We start from the raw sequence: 19,997 nt of genomic DNA on the forward strand, positions 1-19,997 counted from the left end.
AATGGCGTGCAGTGTTATTTTCAGTAAGGGAAGCAGAGCTTTCTTCTGATTGCCAAGTTGACAGTCAATTCGAGACTTGTCAAACATCACAATTTGCACTGTTGAAACAATGGGGCTTTGAGAGTTCTCATGTCGTTTCAATGCTTTATGAATGTCGTTGGTATCACCGAATCCAGTCTTGTTCCATTTGTTTTCCATTCAGAAACAATAGGCACGACCAACAAAACAATTTTCCTATGTTACGGCAACCGGATAGCTACTCTGTTTTCAAATACTGTTCCAAATAAAATTTCTTCACACACGATTTGGTCTGTCAAAGTTCTGGCAACTTGCATGCCTGTCGTCCTCTTTCGATGATTATTTTCTTTTCAGAAAAGCCCCCACTATTAAACCCCCATTTTAAAAGGTGTTCGACTGCAGTCACATGAAGGTTCTCTACCAACATAACACTTAGGCTATGCACGTAGTCTAATCGCTCCTCTGCCACTTGTACCACAAGATTTGAAAATACTTCCCTTGCACGCAGATCGCTTACTTTCTGGAGTTTAACACGCTTCAAAATACGATTGAAAGGATAGGAAACATAAGCATGTACCACTTAAAACACACATATAGACTACGAATGATAAACTGTGTCATTATTCTGTAGTCCTGTGGAACCAAACATCCTCAAATACAACAGGTACATTGGTGTGAATTTTCCCAGTCATCAGACTAACTGATTTCCACACTAGTTCCTGTGCAAGATATAACGAGAATGATAAACAAGTTTTAACCTATCTTTGGAAGAACTGTATAGATGAGCGTACGATGAACAGGTCTCATATCATGTTTAATCTATGAACAAATCAATAAATTTTCAATATAAATCAGCATCGGAGGTGAACACACAAGTTTTCTAGGTAATAACTTTTGTTTGAAAATGTACAACATAACCTCTATTATCTACAGAGCCTAAAACTGAATTTAATACGGTTTCTGAAACTGAGCTGTCACGATTATTGCGTGACAAAATACAGATCTTATTAAGATTTATAACGTTTACTTGTCGCACTTTTGATAACATATATAATTATATATAACAGAGAATAATTTATGCCTTACTGAAATATATTTCTCTCACTGATCAATGCTGCCAACAATATATCATATCTGTATATCAAACAGATTAACATGAAGATCAGTGTAAAATGTAAAATTGTAGAAGTATCTGAAGCTTAACTACAATAAATCCTTCTTGGGCTACCAGCTGTGTAAGGTGGCTCAATAAGGAAAAGAACCTTTTTTAAGAATGTGCATTTTTTCAGTGGCTAACCATTAAATTCTAAATTTAAAAATTCAAACTGCTCCAGAACTATTACTTTTAAGACAACAACCCTGATTACAAGAGAACAGAAGCATGACACAATCACATTTCTCATCGTCTAAAAGTGAAAACCAAGTTTAGTTTTCTAAAAAGTCGTACCTAAAGACCAGAAAATATTCGACAATATAAGCTGATACTGGATTAATGTTTGTGAAATAACCATCCTTACGTAACTACAGTGATGAAAGCTATGAAATAAAAACAATCATCGGCAAGCACGCTACAGAGGACCGGTTTGTTACGCAGCTGCCCTGAAGATGAGAGCAGAGATGGCTCTCAAAACGTTGGCAGAGGATATGGTTTAATCACCATTCAGCCACCTGATGTAGCTCGTAGCCCAAGAATCTTTCATTATATTTCTACGCAAAATCGTAAATGAACACTGATTACTAGAATAAGTAAGTGATAAGAACATTTTACATAATGAAAAACCTGTATTTATATTAGATTCAAAAGGAAGTCAGATCAGCCAAACTCCTCTTTCTTACTGTGCAAGTACAAAAATCATTTCAAAACACGTTTATTATTTCTATTCGTTTTCTACGTTGAGTATCCCTTCTGGTCATATTTGAATTTTTGTTTCGAGCCCTCTATTAAAACAACATGGATCAACTTTTGTTATACAGTGAATTTAAAAGACAAATAAGGAGCAAATTTAATCTAACCATGAGGTTGCAAGAGGGAATTTAAATTATCTTATCTCAAAGGTTAATAAAATTAATTACATTACAACTCACAAGGTAGCCAGTGGCAGGAAAGAGATTTATTCCATTAATGATATATCCAGATAAATATTTCGCTGATCCATCCTCTAAGCTGATAATCACAGATCGTTCGCCAGATTTGGCACTGGGCTGTAACAGAATCACAGTACGGACATGCATAAAGAGCAGCAGAAAAACATATCTCAGTAGAGTGGATTAGATGTGACTGGAAGTACACATATCTGGAACAACGAGCAAATAGAAGACACAGATTCCACAGCCACAACCACAACCCTTTGGATATTGCAGCATCATTTTTGCAGCTGACCATAAGATACAGAAGTTTACGTTTATTGTATGAAATGACTTGTTCTCCATCCTTTGGTTTAGTCGTAATAAGGATCTATGGAATGTAAATAAACTCTACTCTCTAACATACCTGAATACTGCACTTCCTTATCCAAGTCACAAACACTCCAGGTGCCTCATTCTGTCTCGTTCTTCACATCTCCAACTCCAAATAAGCTGCTTCCCCATCACGCACACAACTGATCTTCTGACACACTGACATTCAGACAAATTGGTCTGGCATGTCTTCGTGTGACACCAGTCCACACACACTACAGATACAGTTCACATGAAAGTTGCTACTCAGCACATCCCCTGATCTCAAACTCCTCTTTCAGACAGACAAGGCACTCACACTAGATCTATAACTGTACACCTCCTCGGAAAGCAAGGTAATCGCACGAGGGCCTGAGGTCTTCCTTGTGGCATTGTGAGGCATGCTACGAACACCCCATATTTGGTCACTAGGAATCAAAAGTGTGCAACTGTGTTGCGGTGGCCACATAACCAACATTACAACCTGTAACCCTAGCTGCTTACTTCTAGCTTCTTCACTGCGATAAGCTCTTACACAAATTTAAATCAACAGCTACTGAATTTCGACATGCAAGTCACAAAACCTGAGGCTGCCAACACGTGTCTGTGGATCATCCCAACCGCATCGCCTGATGAATTGTGTCCATCATGCACAATGATCATGTCAGCTCCCGGTGCAAAGTCTTGCTACCTCTGTAGTAATGATGGACTCGTAAATGCGTAACGGCTGAAGTATCCCATATGCTTGCAGGCACGCCTACCTGAAACAAATCCAAGTACCGAAATAAATATCCGCATTGTGGCACCATACGTAATTGCTACTACGAACGCACTCTACACCTCATTAATAATCAACTGGCCAACTAAACCGACCTTCCATGCAACCAAAATATTTCTCACTTTACGTACTTCACACACGAGAAAGTTGACACACATCAATTCAAATAAACTTGCACTCCCTGGCAATATAAGAGTAAAGCTGCACTCGACCGGGCATGCATCCTACAATCACGCCGTCCGAAGGAAACAATACCAGCAGAGGAACTGCGCCATTTTCTCGCAAGCAGGGACGGCAACGTCTGAAAAACAGCTAAAGATATGAGGTTCTGACGGCGGGAAGTACGAAGATGACGGTCTTCGGGGGATTTATAGCTGTGTTGGTAAATTTCTAGCAGACTACAAGGCGCTGCAACTCAGAACAAAGCCATCTCCAATTCGCTTCAGAAGTTGTCACTGCCAATTATTTGGAAGTAATATTTAAATTCTACTATTAAGAAGGCATGTTTATGTTGCATTATAAATAGCTATTTTTAACCCTTCAAAGCCTAATGGTAAGTATAAATACCCCAAGCTTCAACAATTAATTTCCCTGCATGTCTCGGCACCGAAGATAAATGCATTCTACTCTCGCATTTCCCTCGTCCTCAACCATCCACACAGGGTCGCCAGTCTATTTTCATTTGCTATTTTGGGCAAACTGTATCAAACAAACACACAATAAAGACACAACATTTATCTAATTATCCGTAGGCAGGTTTCATTTCGACATGGGTTCGTATTCTTTGATTAGTTAAGCAATGAAGGCCACCACTAAAAGTATTATAGTTCTAAACACTTAAGCACTGGAGGTGGAGACAGATGAGATATTACGTGAGTATATACAATTTCATATAATAATTCACGGCACTCATTGGAACCACGGTTCCGGAGAATTTGACTTAAATACGTCTATACGGAAAGGAAGTTTATATATTGACTTTATTCTAAATATTTCCTTTATAGATCCTTTACAATTGAGATAAGTTTGATTAAGACATTGATTATTTAACTTGAATTAGTTACGCTTAAGATGGATCTGTGGTAGATGAATGGCGGTTGCTTCTAACCATTCGTCCCCCCTTCCTCAACGGCGGTCTTGGCTTCGTTTCCATAGAAACGGGAAGATGCTGTCATCACTCTGGTTACATTCTGAGACACACGACAGGTGCAGGGATGCCATAAAAAGATACATAGATTTTTAACTCCAAGACTTCATGAATTTCAAGGAATTTTTGATGGAGATAGAAATTTTGTATACAGACGTAAACATGTCCACGAATTTCGTGGCATCAGGGTGAAAATTAACATAGGTTGTATCTGTTGACCTACTGATGGAAATTTTGCTTAGACATTTATAATTAAATGTAATGATTATTAATATTATACGCCACTATCACAGTAATTATAAAATGAAAGGAAGGGATGGTATGAGGACTATAATCACATCAATGATCCTGATGGAGAAAGATGACACCTGAAATGTCGCCGTAAAAGTTTTAGGTCGTACATTCTACTTGATGTTAGGATAATGAACGACGCCATTTCACTTAAAGCCAAGCTAATAATTCCCTAGAAGAGTTTTCAACTACACGCTTCTAGAAAAGCGAAATCTAGAAAGACCAAAGACAGCTCGTGTAAACAAGAAACAGATCTAATGGACCTAAACACATTAGAAAGAAAGTTGGTGTCACAAATTCTTCCCAGGTCGAGAATTCAGGTTCTCACGGCAGCGAGTACGAAGACGACTGTCTTCTGAGAAGTTTCGGGGGTCATACTGCCTCCATCTTCAGGGCACACACAACGCAACTACCCAGAAGACAGAAATCTCCATACCCATCGCCCTGAAGATGGAGGCAGTATGACCTCCGAAACGTTAGTAAAGATCTACCTGACTACAGAGCTCAACAGCCCAGAAGACAGAAATCTTCATACTCACCGCTGAGAAAACTTCAAATATCGCCCTGAAGATGGAAGAAGTATGACCTTCGAAACGTTAGTAAAGATCTACCTGACTACAGAGCTCAACAGCCCAGAAGACAGAAATCTTCATTCTCACCGCTGTTAAAACTTCAAATTTCGCCCTGAAGATGGAGGCAGTATGACCTCCGAAACGTTATTAAAGATCTACCTGACTACAGAGCTCAACAGCCCAGAAGACAGAAATCTTCATTCTCACCGCTGTTAAAACTTCAAATTTCGCCCTGAAGATGGAGGCAGTATGACCTCCGAAACGTTATTAAAGATCTACCTGACTACAGAGCTCAACAGCCCAGAAGACAGAAATCTTCATTCTCACCGCTGTTAAAACTTCAAATTTCGCCCTGAAGATGGAGGCAGTATGACCTCCGAAACGTTAGTAAAGATCTACCTGACTACAGAGCTCAACAGCCCAGAAGACAGGAATCTTCATTCTCACCGCTGAGAAAACTTCAAATCTAGCCCTGAAGATGGAGGCACTAATACCTCCGAACTTTACTTTTAAACCCTTTAAATCGAATGGTAAGTATTCGTACCACCTGCCCCAACAATCAGTAACACTTTGTGTTTATGGGTTTTGTGTGGTTCTCGCCGTAATCAGCGATCAATTCCTTAAACAGCGTTAACCAGTTGATCTCTGTAATGGTGAAGAGTTGTGTTTTCTTCGCGGTACGGGCTGGATTCTTAAATATCATTCAAGGATTCATTCGCTAACAGCATTCTGACATTTTCAGTCCATCATTGTACTTCAAATTATCTTCTTTTACAGAATTCAATTCTTAAAGACTATTATCATTTCCCTTCAACTGTTTACTGAGCCTGAGTTCAGTGTTATTCATGGAACAGGTCGCCATACCCTAAGCCAGATCAGTCCACTCCACACCATGTACGTTTAACGATGTCTGAATTGCGTGGAGTTCTACTCTCACGCCTTTATGGAGTGCGCTTTAGGCTGAGAGCTAAGTTTTTAATATTATCATTAATCAGTGCGTGACTTGCGTTACGCAGTGGTGTTAAGACATCGCGAAGAATGACGTATTCTCCTTCAGAACCCTCGAGCGTCTGCTCTGGCTAAAATTTGTTTCCTTCTCTCTGGGCTTGAGGAGGTATGAAACTATGACAACTGAGAAATGTAAAGGGGAGAATAAAATTAAAATTAACCCTAAAGAAGTAGGATGTAAGCATGTGGTCCCATGGAGAGATCTCATGAACCTCTAAATTCCATAAAAGACTGGGAATTTCTTGACCTGGTCTCAAGGACTCCACTTGTCTCATTCAAAGAACATATGAACCCTGACATCTTACAGGAACATAAATTAGATTTATTGAAATCCATGGAATAATGTAGTGTACAGTATAGCTCCTACTACAGTGTACAAATGAAAGGAAGGAGGTGGGGTTGAAGATACAAAATAAATGTTCCCCAGTGAATTTCAAACCTCTCTGGCAAATAGAAGTCTCTTCGGGAAATCAAAGATCAATACCTCAAATCACTGTTTTGATTAAAGGTACAGTAAATATACCCTCCAGCTCATTTTATGATTTGAAACATTTTGTATATTTTATATCCTCACTTAAATAATAACATAGTTAAAAGACAGAGTTGGGATCAAATGGGAAGGAGATCAAAAGTAATTCATTAAAAACAATAATAAAGATGAATTTGCCAGACTTTAAATGGCAAAGCGTGATAACTCGCCTAAGTCAAAAGCAGCAACATTTAAATAAATATTATGAAACCCACGTGATAACTGGCAGCAAAGGTCTTTAAGAATTGTTTTCCAATCCATATGAAATGGTTCTTTAACCATGCTCAAATTCGCACGAGTTACTTATCAGCAGTGGGTAAAACAATTTCGAGATGATGGAACCACCACCCTAGCAAAGAAAACAAATTCTGCGAACACAACAACTCTCTGAAAGCGACAACAGATGAGCAGAAACGTCAGATACTCGGCCGCCATCTTTCGCGTCGGTCTACTTGATCATTGATCACATGTAGCAAAAAAAATTGTAGGCAGTCACTGCAATATGTCGTTGCCATGGCCGTGTCCAGTTAGGTTATGTATGGCCAGGTCATTATAATTATCTTTATTTCTCTTTATTATTCGTATGTTCACTCAATTTTTTTGGATTAGCTGCTTTGTGATTCATATTTTCATTCTGTGTCTGTGTGTGTTGTAATTTCAAAGTCTTAAGATAGTATAATTGCGTCATATTGTGAATCAAATATTAAATTAATTATTCGGTTTTGTCCGTCTAATCATTTTACAAATAAGATAATTAAATTATCATTTTATGTTCCACATCGAATAATCGATTTACATTTGGAACATTTTTACATGTTTCGGTTTCATCGAACCATCTTCAGGTGTAAAATTATATCGACAAACTTAAAACTCAATTACAATTTCGATATAATTTTACACCTGAAGATGGTTCGATGAAACCGAAACATGTTGTAAAAATGTTCCAAATGTAAATCGATTATTCGATGTGTAACATAAAATTATATTTTAATTATCTTATTTGTAAATTTTAAATATAATTGTGATTAGACGGACAAAACCGAATAATTAATTCAAAGTCTTAAATTTAGACAGCTATGTTTCAAACAGTTGTGTGGTTTGTGCACATTCCCAGTTTCACTGTAAATTTATTCAAGATCAAACATTTGATGTCTTCTTCAGTGTTTCAACATCTTGTGAGTAATGTGTAGATCTATTTGTTAGCTTATCATTTCTCTAGGTGAATACTTTGTTTTGTATTATGTGAAATTTATATAATAGTACGAATTTTACTTTATAATATGTATTGTATTATTATTATGACTTTTTCCACATCTATCGTCATCTGACTGTCTTATGGATCCATGAAATGTAAATAAATTATTAGTATTATAGGAATTACTGTGCTTAATCTAAGTCCCTATAACTTGCATGTCACTTTGATGATGTTCACATGGCTTAAGTACACTTCTGCTATTAGAATAATTTCATACAAATAGAATAGCATTAAGGTACGCCACAATATAGTCAATAAAAATATACTCTGCCACATTTATTGATTGTGCGTTACGGAACGGACATAATTAATTTAAACTGTGTCCAGTCTGAATTAATTAGTATCTTATACGAAGTGTTCAAATGTAGAGCTTGGATGAAAATGTAATGGTTTAAAGAAAAAGGTCCATATATGGGGATTAAATGTAAGATGCTGGTATATGAGGCTGTGTACCTTGGCATTAGTGCAGTTGAGCAATGGAAGGTTAATGAGTTTCATAAAGGTGCACAACATGATAACAGTTTTATGTTCTGGAAATTAAGTGAAGAATTATCATGAGATACCATTTTGTCCTGAAAATAATTAGTATAAATTTCCAGGCATGCAGTGTTCTAATTCTGAAGTCCTGAAATTATGATATCAGAAGTTTGCAAGTTTCAGTCTGGAATCTGCCAGTGTAAAGACTCTCTCCTGTTTTGTGTGTGTTTGGTGCACAAGAAATGTGCCATCTAACAGAATTATGTTTAATTCATAATTTTACAGCTAGAAATTGATATGATTAAAACAGAAAATAATATGGATGTTCTGAGTGAAGAAGATCCCATTGGTATCAACACTGACGAGGTTTACATACCATCGACATTTTCTGTAAAGAATTTTGAACCGGAAGTAAGCATTGCTGTTAGCTTTCATTTGCATGAAATGGTTACAATGAAACAACTTTTCTTCAGCTTAATAATGTTGCAGTTTTGTGCTCTGAACTGGATCACAGGTTCGAAGTGAATAGTCTATTGATTATCTTCACCTACTAAGTGATAACAATTGGACATAGTCGTAAAGAATGTCTGTTCCATTTCATGTAATGGGAGGGAATAGCATTGACTGATACATGTGTGGTGGTTCTACAGAACTGCACGGATTCACCGAAAGATGTACCTGGTTCAGATGGTGAGACGTGTCACGATAGAAATCAGGTCGTCGGTATAAACACAGAGGATGTCACAGATATATAAGTTGAGGAACACACTGTGCCAGTAACACAGGTTGTCTTATTTTCACTGCCGAGAACATTTTACAAGTACACAAAGTCACTTTTGTAGGATCAGAGTTTTTCACAGCAGTGAGTCTGATGATGACTGTCTTCTGGGTTGTAGCACCGTGTAGTCTGGTAGAAGTTTACCAGCGTTTCAGAGCTCCTTGCTGCCTCCGTCGTCAGGGCGATGAGTTGGTAACCTGTCAGATTATACGGTGCTACAACCCAGAAGACGGCCATCTTCAAACACACTATTGAGTTTTTCATCTGTTGTTCTATCTGTCCATCCAGAGGAAATGACCCACTTCTGGTGAATGGATTATGAAGAGTGTTTTCCAAAATGTGTTCAGTGGATTATGTTTTGTTGCACATTGCTTATAGAGTACTAGTTTAAATCAGTCTTTAATTTAGGAAAGTAATTAAATATTGAGTAGATTATGAAATGTTTTAAACAGTGTTATAACCACAGGAACATTTTGTTTCTTCATCCCCTCCATTAACCCTTTGAAACCAAAGCTCATCTGAATAATTTTGAAGAATTCATTCCATACCACAAAGAAAGCACAACTCTTCAACATTACAAAGATCAGCTGGTTATGTTAGGTTAGGTTAGGTTAGGTTGGTTAGGTTAGGTTAGGTTAAGTTAGGTTAGGTTAGGTTAGGGTAAGGAAATAATTGCTGTTTGTTAAAGTAGGTGGCGCATGTACTTACAACTGGGCTTTAAAGGGTTAAGCATTGTTTTGATAGTACATCCTGCCACTGAACAGTTTTCAGGACAGTAGACTGATCGACACCCATTTCTTCAATACCTGGTGGAAATCTTGGGTCTGCAGAAGACTAACATCTGTAAGTATAATAATGACAACCGGAAGATGGGAACAGAACCAATATTCAAAACACTGTTTATATCAAATATAATTCAGACAACACACAATGTCCAGATTGTATCATCAGTCTGCTACTGTCATCATTGCTTAGAGAATCATCAGTTGTCCTGTTATAGACCCAGAACAGTAATGATAACTCTATCCTGCTGTGTAGGTACAGAGTGTAACAAAGTTATGAAGGAAATGAAGTTCGATCTGCCAACATTCATAGATTCTGAAAATGGTTCTGCAGTAAGTGACACTGATATTAGGGTAAGCTGAGTTACCAGACTGCACTTACAGTGAATCTTGCCTAGGATGATGAACCGTGTGGTTTAGTCTTTCCACTGGAATGAGGACTGTCTGTCTGTATGAGGTAGCCCTCTAGTGGCCTTTCCATCAACTTTGAGTTACAACTGACCAGATGGTCAATCCTTTACTGTCCTGTAATTTCCTCTTCTCATGTTCCTTTTATCTTCTCTCTTTCGATGGCTTGACATTCCTTTGCCTGGTCCTGGTGGACCATCTTACAGGATGGGGTTGTTAATAGTTGTGTTGTCTGTGCCTGTGAACTTTAACGGTGCGTGGGCTAGATACTCGATGATGATCTCTTGAGGTTGAGGCACGTTTGGGATTAGTGTCCCTACAAGTGTAAACAGTTTTGTTTGTATGTATTATTTTATATTTCAATACAATGCAAGGTTTTAAGACTCTGAAATGCTGGTAAACTTCTACCAGATTACACAGCAAAACATCTGAGAAGGCAGTTATGTTTATTTAAGCTGATTTTGTGAAAATATATTAACAAGAGTAGCAACACTATATGCTGTTAGTCAAAATCCATCAAGACAACTGCATAACCTCACTTCTTGATACTTAAGTTTCCACACACAAATTAATTTAACTTCTGGTGTGCCAGTTTTTCTAACAAAATCTGACTGGGTCAAGAGAACTTCAGTTTGGACATTATGGTATGGAATGAGAATCTGAGAAGATGTGGCATAAGTGACATTTGGAGTCTTCCATGCATTGGAGACACGATGCCCCTGAACCTTGTTCCTACCAGGCTGTCATTCAGGAGTCCAACCGATGCATATTGAACTCAGACCTGACAAAGAAATTACCAACGGTCACTAGCCAGAAACTAAATGCATTAGCACATTTACAATATCTTGCTAATTTTATAACCTAGCATTCATGTTATGGAAATTCTTCATGTACCACACAGAATTAACAGTTTAAACTAATATGGAGGTCCATGATTCTTGCAATATTTATAACACACCTTCCACTAAATTCTGGTCATGTGATGGGGTTTGGTAAAAAACATAATTATCACCTTGGTTTCAGACTCATTCTTTCTCCTCTTCATGTTATGTTCATCCAGAAATTTTTCTCATTTCTTTAACAGAGTCCTCTGAGTGAACATCAACCTTTACATGGTGATGAGCATCTATATTCCTGTGATGTGTGCGAAAAATCATTTCGTCAAAAGGGTGGTCTCAGGACACGTCAAGTCACGCACAGTGGAGAGTGTCCATATGCATGTAATGTGTGCAGTAAATCATTCACTCACAGGGGTCATCTGAAGAGACATCAAAGTATATATCATTGAGACTGTCCTTATGTGTGATGAAAGATCAGTGCATATGTAGTACATAGTATCCTAAATCCTATGACATGTAAGATATTTTCCTGCCCTGAGATTCTGAATAAATGTCAACTCGTGCAGAGAATATGTTCTGATACTGGAGTAACGTCTTACCTGTTCACACAAAACAGAAGATATATTTGAAAAAAAAAGAGTGGCAAACAGCTTTAAGGGTTTCAGTGAAAGTTCTGTAAGTTCTTTAGAACTATGAAACTAATGTATTCATCTCAGCTTATTTGGCCCGCTCTTCCAATACTCTTTGCCTACTAAATATGAGTAGTTAGCTTAGTCCAGGAATCATCAAATGATGTTTCATTTCGTTTTATCCTCAGGAGCAACATTTGTATATAGGCTAAGTGAGTATTTCTTTTGTGACTTTTTAATTTCTGTATTCAGTGATAGTTAATAGCAGCAAGTGGTATTGTTTGCCTTACTGAAGGAGTCAGTAATTGTCAACTGAAAACGGTCGTCTTATACCGCAAGGATTAGGAGATGTTACGTACGATGGGGAAAGTTTTATAGGTCACATAACAGTGACAGGCACACTCCTGTTTCAAAAGAATTTCTTAATTTCATTCTGATATACCAGTATTATACTTTGCAAGATTTCAGGTTCTCACAGCATGAAGTGTTGTGTGTTGTTGCAGCAATTAGTGTGGACATTTCAGAGGTACAGCTAGCACATTTCCCATCCCACCACTGACAGAACAACGTGAACTAGCAAATGAGTAACAATATTACCTGACATTGACGTAATCTGACAGAAGCCACCAATAAATAGCCTCTGCTGCATGAGTCCCTTGAAACTTGTTTTCTGTAGGAATCAGGGCAAAGGACCACAGTGGTCAAGATGAAAACTGCAAAAAAAAAGTCACAGTTTTTAGCACGAAGAAAGTTGTTTCAAAACTGCGAAATTAATCAGGTATAAAAAACAATTTTACAACGTACTATGACATAAGTGACAAATCTATCTCATCTGCCCTCAACAAGATCCACAAATGGTAAAGCATCCATTCCAGACAATCACCGGTGAATACCACAGTCGAGCTATAAGAAACAGGATTGATTTTTGATGCAACACTAATTCATTCAAAACATAACAGAAAAATCTTAATAACAGACTCCATGCAGCAGAGTTCTTGAAAGTCATCAACTGGTCAAGGAATTCCCAGTCTTTCATTGAACCCTAAGCTTCATTATCATGTTCACAGCTTGAGACACTCGAATCAAATACACACACTTCATAAATCTCAAAAAGACTTTTAAAACAAATGCTAGGTCGGAGAAAACATAACATTAATCTATTTTAAGGGATATATTTTGCTTCATTTATGATTCATTAAGGTTACAAGAACAAGAAATAAAATTCTAGCTGGAATATTGCATGGAAGCGAGCACGAGGAAAATTTCCACTTAAAGCTGTCGTGCACAGTTAATCTACAAAATTTTTATAAACAAGGTTATAAGAGAAATTTAGGTTACACATCATGATATAAACTTAAATATTGCTCACAAATCAAACTGTGCGAAACACGAAGTATTTAAACATACCATAATCTTCTTTCCTTTATACTCGTATTATGTTAATACACGATCGCCCAACCTCCTGACCGGCTCCCCTGAAAAAGCAGAGAGGTTAGGATCGAATATTTCCGAAAAACCAATATTATTCTAACTTATAGCTAGTGTAAGATAACAGCATTAACATACAAAGGACGAATAAGTAACAAGTCACTTTCTTCTGCGGGGTACTTGGGACTCAGGCTTTCTTTTAGTCGACATATTTCGCCTTACGTTTCAAACCAACAACGTAGAACACACAATTTACAAACTCAATTGCTCAATGCAAAATGGGCATACAGTACAGAATATAGAAGTTCGTAAACAATCACGAGGTACTGTAACCTGTACGAAAGACTTTCTAATGGAACGTCTGAAGAAAATCTACTCCCTCCCAAACCTGCTCCACAGTCCAGGTATTTCTTCTTTCAATTGTATGCTTTTCTCGACTGTTACGAAATGTATATGTTAATCTCTGTGTACAGAAAACCACGCGTCAGTTTCTTATATTATGAGAAGAACACCAGATTCATAAGGAACCACTAAAGTAGACTCATGATGTAATTTATGTTCTTGACAACCAAATACGGTGCTTGTGGAATTACAATCGCGGTGCCCGAATTTATAACTTGCGTTGGGCAAGGCCGTGGTCTAGGCAACACTGAGTTTTCCTCCGTGGCATCCCAACAATTACTCCATTCACACACAGAAGAAGGCAATGGCAAACCACTTCTGGATCATCTGCCAAGAACGTATATGAACAGGTCCCAGTCCGAGAAAAGGATGGAAGGATCCTGTTCATATGGACCTGTCGTCAGACAGAACACTAAATAATAATAAGATGAGGTGGTCTAGCGGTTAGAACGCTGGCCTTGTAATCCTGGGGTCTCGGGTTCGAATTTATAACTTGTGTTGGGCAAGGCCGTGGTCTAGGCAACACGGAGTTTTTCCTCCGTGGCATCCCAACAATTACTCCATTCACACTCACACAGAAGAAGGCAATGGCAAACCACTTCTGGATCATCTGCCAAGAACGTATATGAACAGGTCCCAGTCCGAGAAAAGGTTGGAAGGATCCTGTTCATATGGACCTGTCGTCAGACAGAACACTAAATAATAATAATAATAATAATAATTCAAGGAACAAATTTAAATTTATACACCCAACAGGACTCTTTCCTTTTCAGTAAGGATGTGGTCGCTGCTTATATCAGGGCACACTGTCTTTGAATTTAGATGAAAGGACAATAATCTTTAACATAGAACATTTTCTTTTCTTGTCTCTATAATCATTGCATAACGTGTTGAACCAAAACTGTCTTCAGAGCAACCTCAGGGAGGAGTGCACTTTGTTATCCCTAATTGTGAAGGGACATTATCTGAGGTGTGAATTACATAAAATTGTTTGCATACAAAATAAAATGTCTTAATTTATAATACAATTTTTTCTTCTAATAAGTTACTTAACCCCTTTTCGTATGAACTTTGCCTCAGGTGACCATTTAAATCTACAATGATTCTAATTTCTAATGGCAGATATCTGAGAAATTCATTACTGGGGGAGCATATTTCCAAAGAATGTCAATATCACTTAATGTTTTTTTTAAAGAATTTCTCAAAAACATATTTGAGAATTTTTGCAAGCAACATGATTTACATGGATTAATATTTCGTATTCAGAGAGAACAATTTTTAAAGAAGTTAATGCTTCTACCAATCCCTGATGGAGGCAGAGGATTTTTCCTCTAGCCTAGCTCTGGGGCCCACCCATACAACAGGTACTGGGGGTCTTTTTCCTGGGAGTAAAGCATTATGTTGACCACTCACCCCCACTTACGGATTAACATTTCAGAGAGGAGCACGTGTGTTTACGTACGGACATGAGAATTCATCAAGGTTATGGTTTCCATGTGTAGATAGCTTTGCTGAACCATGTACTTGGAGGTTAGAGTTTACAGTGGACGGAAACATGACTGCTGTCTCATGCGATGACCTTATTGAAGTTGTATACATGCGCCGTAAGACTTATCGCTACCTACTGAACACATAATAGTGATTTTATTTGTCTCATATCAGTGCAGACAGCATTATAACTTGGAAAGTGTTATGCTCCATTGATGTAGAAGAAAGATCAAGACTTGTATGCAAGACTCAGACTAAGTATATTAAATATTTCTTGTTCCAAAAATAAAAATACTTTACTGAATCAACGCAGTGAAGTTCATGCGCGATGTTCATAATAATACGTAATGAAGTGTTCACTGGCCGTGTAATCCGCTTAAAATTGTCAGGTTTTCTTTTAATGGATAATTCACAGTTCCTCTAAATTTTTACAAAAAAATAAGTTAATTATCAATAATGTATATGAGAGACTCACGAGGGAATGGTTAGGTTCGTCATGCCGAAACCTCACCCGAAATTTTGCTCGTCTATAGATTGGTTACAAAACTTATTATAACAGAGATCAACCGACTTCATCAATACAATAAAAGTAGTTCTCTATCAAAATTTTGTGTATTAAAATGACATCAAAGTCTTTAAAAACCAACCAAATACATCCACTTTCATTTAAAAGAAAGAAAAAACAACATAAAAACAGATTCTTGGTACAAGTAATAAATATCCAAGACCTTGAATCATATAACAAACCAATAATTAGCCACGTAATTAATTTGTTGTTAATGGAGGTTTTCAAGGTTATGATTTTATGAGGATTTGTAGGTGGGAACCAATGAGTCATAGGAACATCCTGTCATCACCATCAGCCTTCGAAGATGGGGGCAGTAGGTTGTTTCAAAACATGGTACTCACCTACAAGTCCACACGGCATCACAAAGACCACCCAGGACATCTTTAATATCATAAGAACCCCAATATTATTCTGTTATTTAACGATTCTTTGAGATGCATCTCGCAAGGTCCCAGTATTTTGTTTTGTCTTATCCAGAATGGTCTTGGAACTGAAACGAAAATGAAAGAAACCTGAGGGCATCGTAAATGAACCACACGGAGGGAAGCAGCTGTGGCCTTCTTTAAAATACTACACTACAATCTGTCTGTGCGGGAACTGTTCTAAATCAAACTATTTCAGTAAGCAAAATGACCACATTAACTTGGAATTTAAGAAACAGCTGATTCCCTCAGGCACTGAGTTAGCTATGCACGATCACTTACAACAGCAATTTCTACACTTATCTCTAAATTCATATAATGTGTATAATGTGGTTAATTTCTATGTCAGTCTGGCATTTTTGTAGTCAGCAGTTAAAATGTCAACATTAGAACTTATGTAAATAAAGAACAACAAACAGTTGTCTTTATTCAAATGCTTAGCCCTCACACAAACGCTGGTTTTTAATTGTAGTGAAAATAATGTTCACAAATTGGTATAAATTTACACAGTTCATTGTCTGATACATTCCTAAGAAACATGAATGTTTTGTTATAAAGATTTATAAACTTAATGACATGACTGGCTACACATGTGACATTGAAAAATCTCACTAGGAGAGTAGCAATAGACTTTAAGAGGAAAATCTTTTCTCTTCTATGGACTTATGTCAGTCAGAATCATACGATAATGACAGGGGAACTTTGGTAATTAGACACTAAAACTGAAATTGAGGTGTCTCAACAGCAGTGATATCGAAAGGCTAGCAAGATGTGAGCATACTAATCCAAGTACATGAAAACAAATTAATATGTTTTGTTAATGGAAATACGTCGCAAACAGCCTGCATAAAATTTATATAGACTCCACTCTATTTTCTGCTTTTGTCTTACTATTCAGTTATAAAATTCACAGCTACAATAATTAATTTATAAAGGTCTTGGATAGAAATCACCAACATTCTTCTCTCTGTAATACAACCTCTTCCTTCAGAAACAGAAACTTGTTCAGCTGATCGTAAATTTGATTATTCTTATGAGAGTTGAATACTCATCACTGTGATCACAAAATCCTGTTATTTATTCTGAGTCACTTCAAAGCAGAAGTCATGTATAATGTCCTGAAGTTTATATAAATTGCATGAAATGACACGTTCGAAATTGTTCTTACTTTACGTCCTCCACACAAGGGAAAGATGACACACATAAATTCAACACACGCTCAAATAACAAAACATTAACTTGCACACCCTCGCAATATATGACAGAAGAAATGCAGTGGACACACAACAGTTACGCCATTATCTCGTACGCAGGGATGGCAACATCTGAAAAGCAGCGAACACATCCCGCCATCGCGGGAGAATGAGGGATATTCAATTATCATTCTTTGCGTACTGTAACAAACTCTGCTGCCATCTACCGACCACGGATCTGAAGTAGATCTACGTCGAAGCACGCTCCATTGCACTGCCGTTTGAAATGCTGCCTGAAATACCTCACATATTGTAATATAGCTGTGTGTTGGTTGTCTTTATACCCTTCCACATTAGCCATTAACCCCCAATATTATGATGCTCAAACCTTATTACACAAGTCTAATAGCATCAAATATTCATAGAAAATGACTAATAACTTACAAAACACAGAAATACACACAGTAAGAACACAAATTCAACAAGTTAAAAAATAAAAAAATGCTTGAAATTGTCAAAAAAGCGCACAAAACCAAAAAAATCGAAAAATTTCACTTTAAAATTTTTTCCCCTAATTTTCAAAAAAAATTTTTTGGTTTTTACGCTTTTCAGACAATTTCCAGCATTTTTTGATTTTTTTAAAAAAATCAAAAATTTTCAAAAAATCGAGAAATGCTGGAAATTTTGAAAGAAGCGCACAAAATCAAAAAAAATATTTGGTTTTTACGCTTTTCAGACAATTTCCAGCATTTTTTGATTTTTTTTAAAAAAATCAAAATTTTCAAAAAATCAAGAAATGCTGGAAATTTTGAAAGAAGCGCACAAAATCAAAAAAACATTTTTTTGGTTTTTACGCTTTTCAGACAATTTCCAGCATTTTTTTTTGTTGAAAATTTTTAAAATTTCAAAACTAAAGTTGGCACCTTCCTAATTTGACACAGGGATTATTAAAAAATCTACTGTGTGTTCATTTACAGACAAAAGCAAGAAACCGCTACGACTCTGTGGACCACAGTTGATGAATGGGAAAATTAATATTTTATGTTGTTAAATTATCTCTGTTTACAACTGATCTATCTTCTGCCTGTGAAAGACTAAACAAATAACTGCTAAACTCCGAGACTACACTGGAAAATTTCCAATCGCAGGCACGTAACAGAGGAAAAGTATGTCGTATCTTTCTACACACGGTTGTGACTGTTTCAGCGTAAAGGAACTTAGCTCCCTTGATACAGTTGAAGCAGCTTCTCTGATCTTATTGACCCTCGTTACAAATTCTGCTGCTCGATCTCCTCCAATATCCTAACAAACGAAACAAAATTCATATTAGGCAATTGCTTGAGATCCCTAACTATCTTTAGATTGCAAAATAAAATAATGAAGATAAATATTTAACCAAGTGGATCGAGAAGATGGCAGTCACTCAACAGGTCAATAAATTATACGCCTTTTACGAGTTCAATCCAATCCAATACAACCTATTGTCTGTGATCCATTTCAAGTAACATCCCATCTATACCTGTTCTCCTTAAAAAGGGTTTTTCCTTCATGTTTCATGACTAAAATTTGGGTGCTTTCCCTATCTTCCTCATTTGTGCTACATAAGCCAAAAGACCGATCATTTGTAGGAATTCCATAATCTTCAAACACAACTCCATATAAATTGTTTGTTCTTTAATGTGTTTACTCATCAAGGAGACGTGCAGAAGACTGAAATAAAAATGATAACCTTGCAAGCTACCCTGAAAGACCATTTCCTCAGAACTCACTCTGATCCATAAATTTCAACAAGAGATGTGAAAATGAATATAAGCCAGTTCAGAATGTAACTGCTACATAGCCTGCAGATATGGAGTCTTCTCAAAGGTTTCAAACTCAGTTATTCTGACCGAGGATTTTTGTGGGTCTCCTTAGTATTTTCACATAAATGCAAGCCCTAAAGTAGACTCTCCCCTCAAAACTACCCTACTCCTATTCATTCAGTTACGAGGGAAAAAATGTGTTAATGCCTGCACTCGTCATCTTCACAGTAAATAGTCTACATGCATTATCCTCAGAAGATAAATTTCAGATTCACTGAATATGTAACATTTGAGGTTTCCACAGTGACAAATCCAAAGACAATGATCACTGGTAAACTTATACCAGACCACAGAAGACAGCCATCTTATGTCTGGTCATCTGACTAAGTGTAAGGGGAATTAAATAATGCATTACAGAAGGAAATGTCACGTAAAAAGTTATACTTACATCAAGTTCATCTGAAAATTCTTCAACATCTGCAGCAGACTTCGGTGATTTCCCTAATCGCTTCTCCAGTTTGTCCAACCAATCCATTTCTTGGGCAACCAAAGCTGATTAAGGAAAATTCTCATATTTTATTCAATTACAGAAATTTCAAAAAAAACAAAAACAGATGATGGCTGAAAATAAACTATAAACTCTTGCCTGACATACAACATAACATAAAGTCACCTGGTAATTAAACAATATCTTACTATTAAATAATACACGTAACATTTATGCACACTGAGTGGAAACATAGTGAG

At 37.0% G+C, this 19,997-nt stretch overlaps 2 protein-coding genes and 1 long non-coding RNA gene across 22 annotated transcripts in view; 1 reads left to right on the top strand and 2 right to left on the bottom strand.

Annotated features, from left to right (window-relative positions):
• LOC110836457 (fatty acid synthase-like) overlaps window positions 1-3,535 on the bottom strand; it is a 41,525-nt gene extending 37,990 nt beyond the window's left edge. The window contains exons 1-3 of the mRNA XM_087341532.1: window positions 3,364-3,535; window positions 2,510-3,215; window positions 2,104-2,220 (exon numbers count right to left, since the gene is read on the bottom strand). The gene's annotated coding sequence lies outside the window, so the exon portion shown is untranslated. The remainder of the gene's footprint in view (window positions 1-2,103; window positions 2,221-2,509; window positions 3,216-3,363) is intronic.
• Window positions 3,536-4,118: 583 nt separating this feature from the next.
• Window positions 4,119-11,888, top strand: LOC147870958 (uncharacterized). The gene is made up of 2 exons (XR_015533004.1): window positions 4,119-7,954; window positions 10,054-11,888. It is a non-coding gene; the product is annotated as an uncharacterized LOC147870958 (long non-coding RNA).
• The window catches only part of LOC110827052 (uncharacterized), a 158,418-nt gene continuing 148,604 nt past the window's right edge, over window positions 10,184-19,997 (bottom strand). For 9 of the 20 annotated variants that reach the window (XM_087341603.1, XM_087341604.1, XM_087341585.1 and 6 more), the window contains 6 exons: window positions 19,699-19,802; window positions 16,175-16,323; window positions 13,355-13,422; window positions 12,545-12,660; window positions 11,492-11,737; window positions 10,184-11,260 (listed from right to left, as the gene is read on the bottom strand). The gene's annotated coding sequence lies outside the window, so the exon portion shown is untranslated. Of the gene's footprint in view, window positions 11,261-11,491; window positions 11,738-12,544; window positions 12,661-12,751; window positions 12,851-13,354; window positions 13,423-16,174; window positions 16,324-19,698; window positions 19,803-19,997 lie in introns of all 20 variants that reach the window. The other 11 variants (XM_087341590.1, XM_087341587.1, XM_087341592.1 and 8 more) reach the window with 9 other exon arrangements.

This window comes from Zootermopsis nevadensis, unplaced genomic scaffold, assembly GCF_977971745.1.
Source record: "Zootermopsis nevadensis isolate Lab colony 2312 unplaced genomic scaffold, Znev_1.0 Znev_ptg000082l, whole genome shotgun sequence".
Lineage (NCBI taxonomy): Eukaryota > Metazoa > Arthropoda > Insecta > Blattodea > Termopsidae > Zootermopsis > Zootermopsis nevadensis.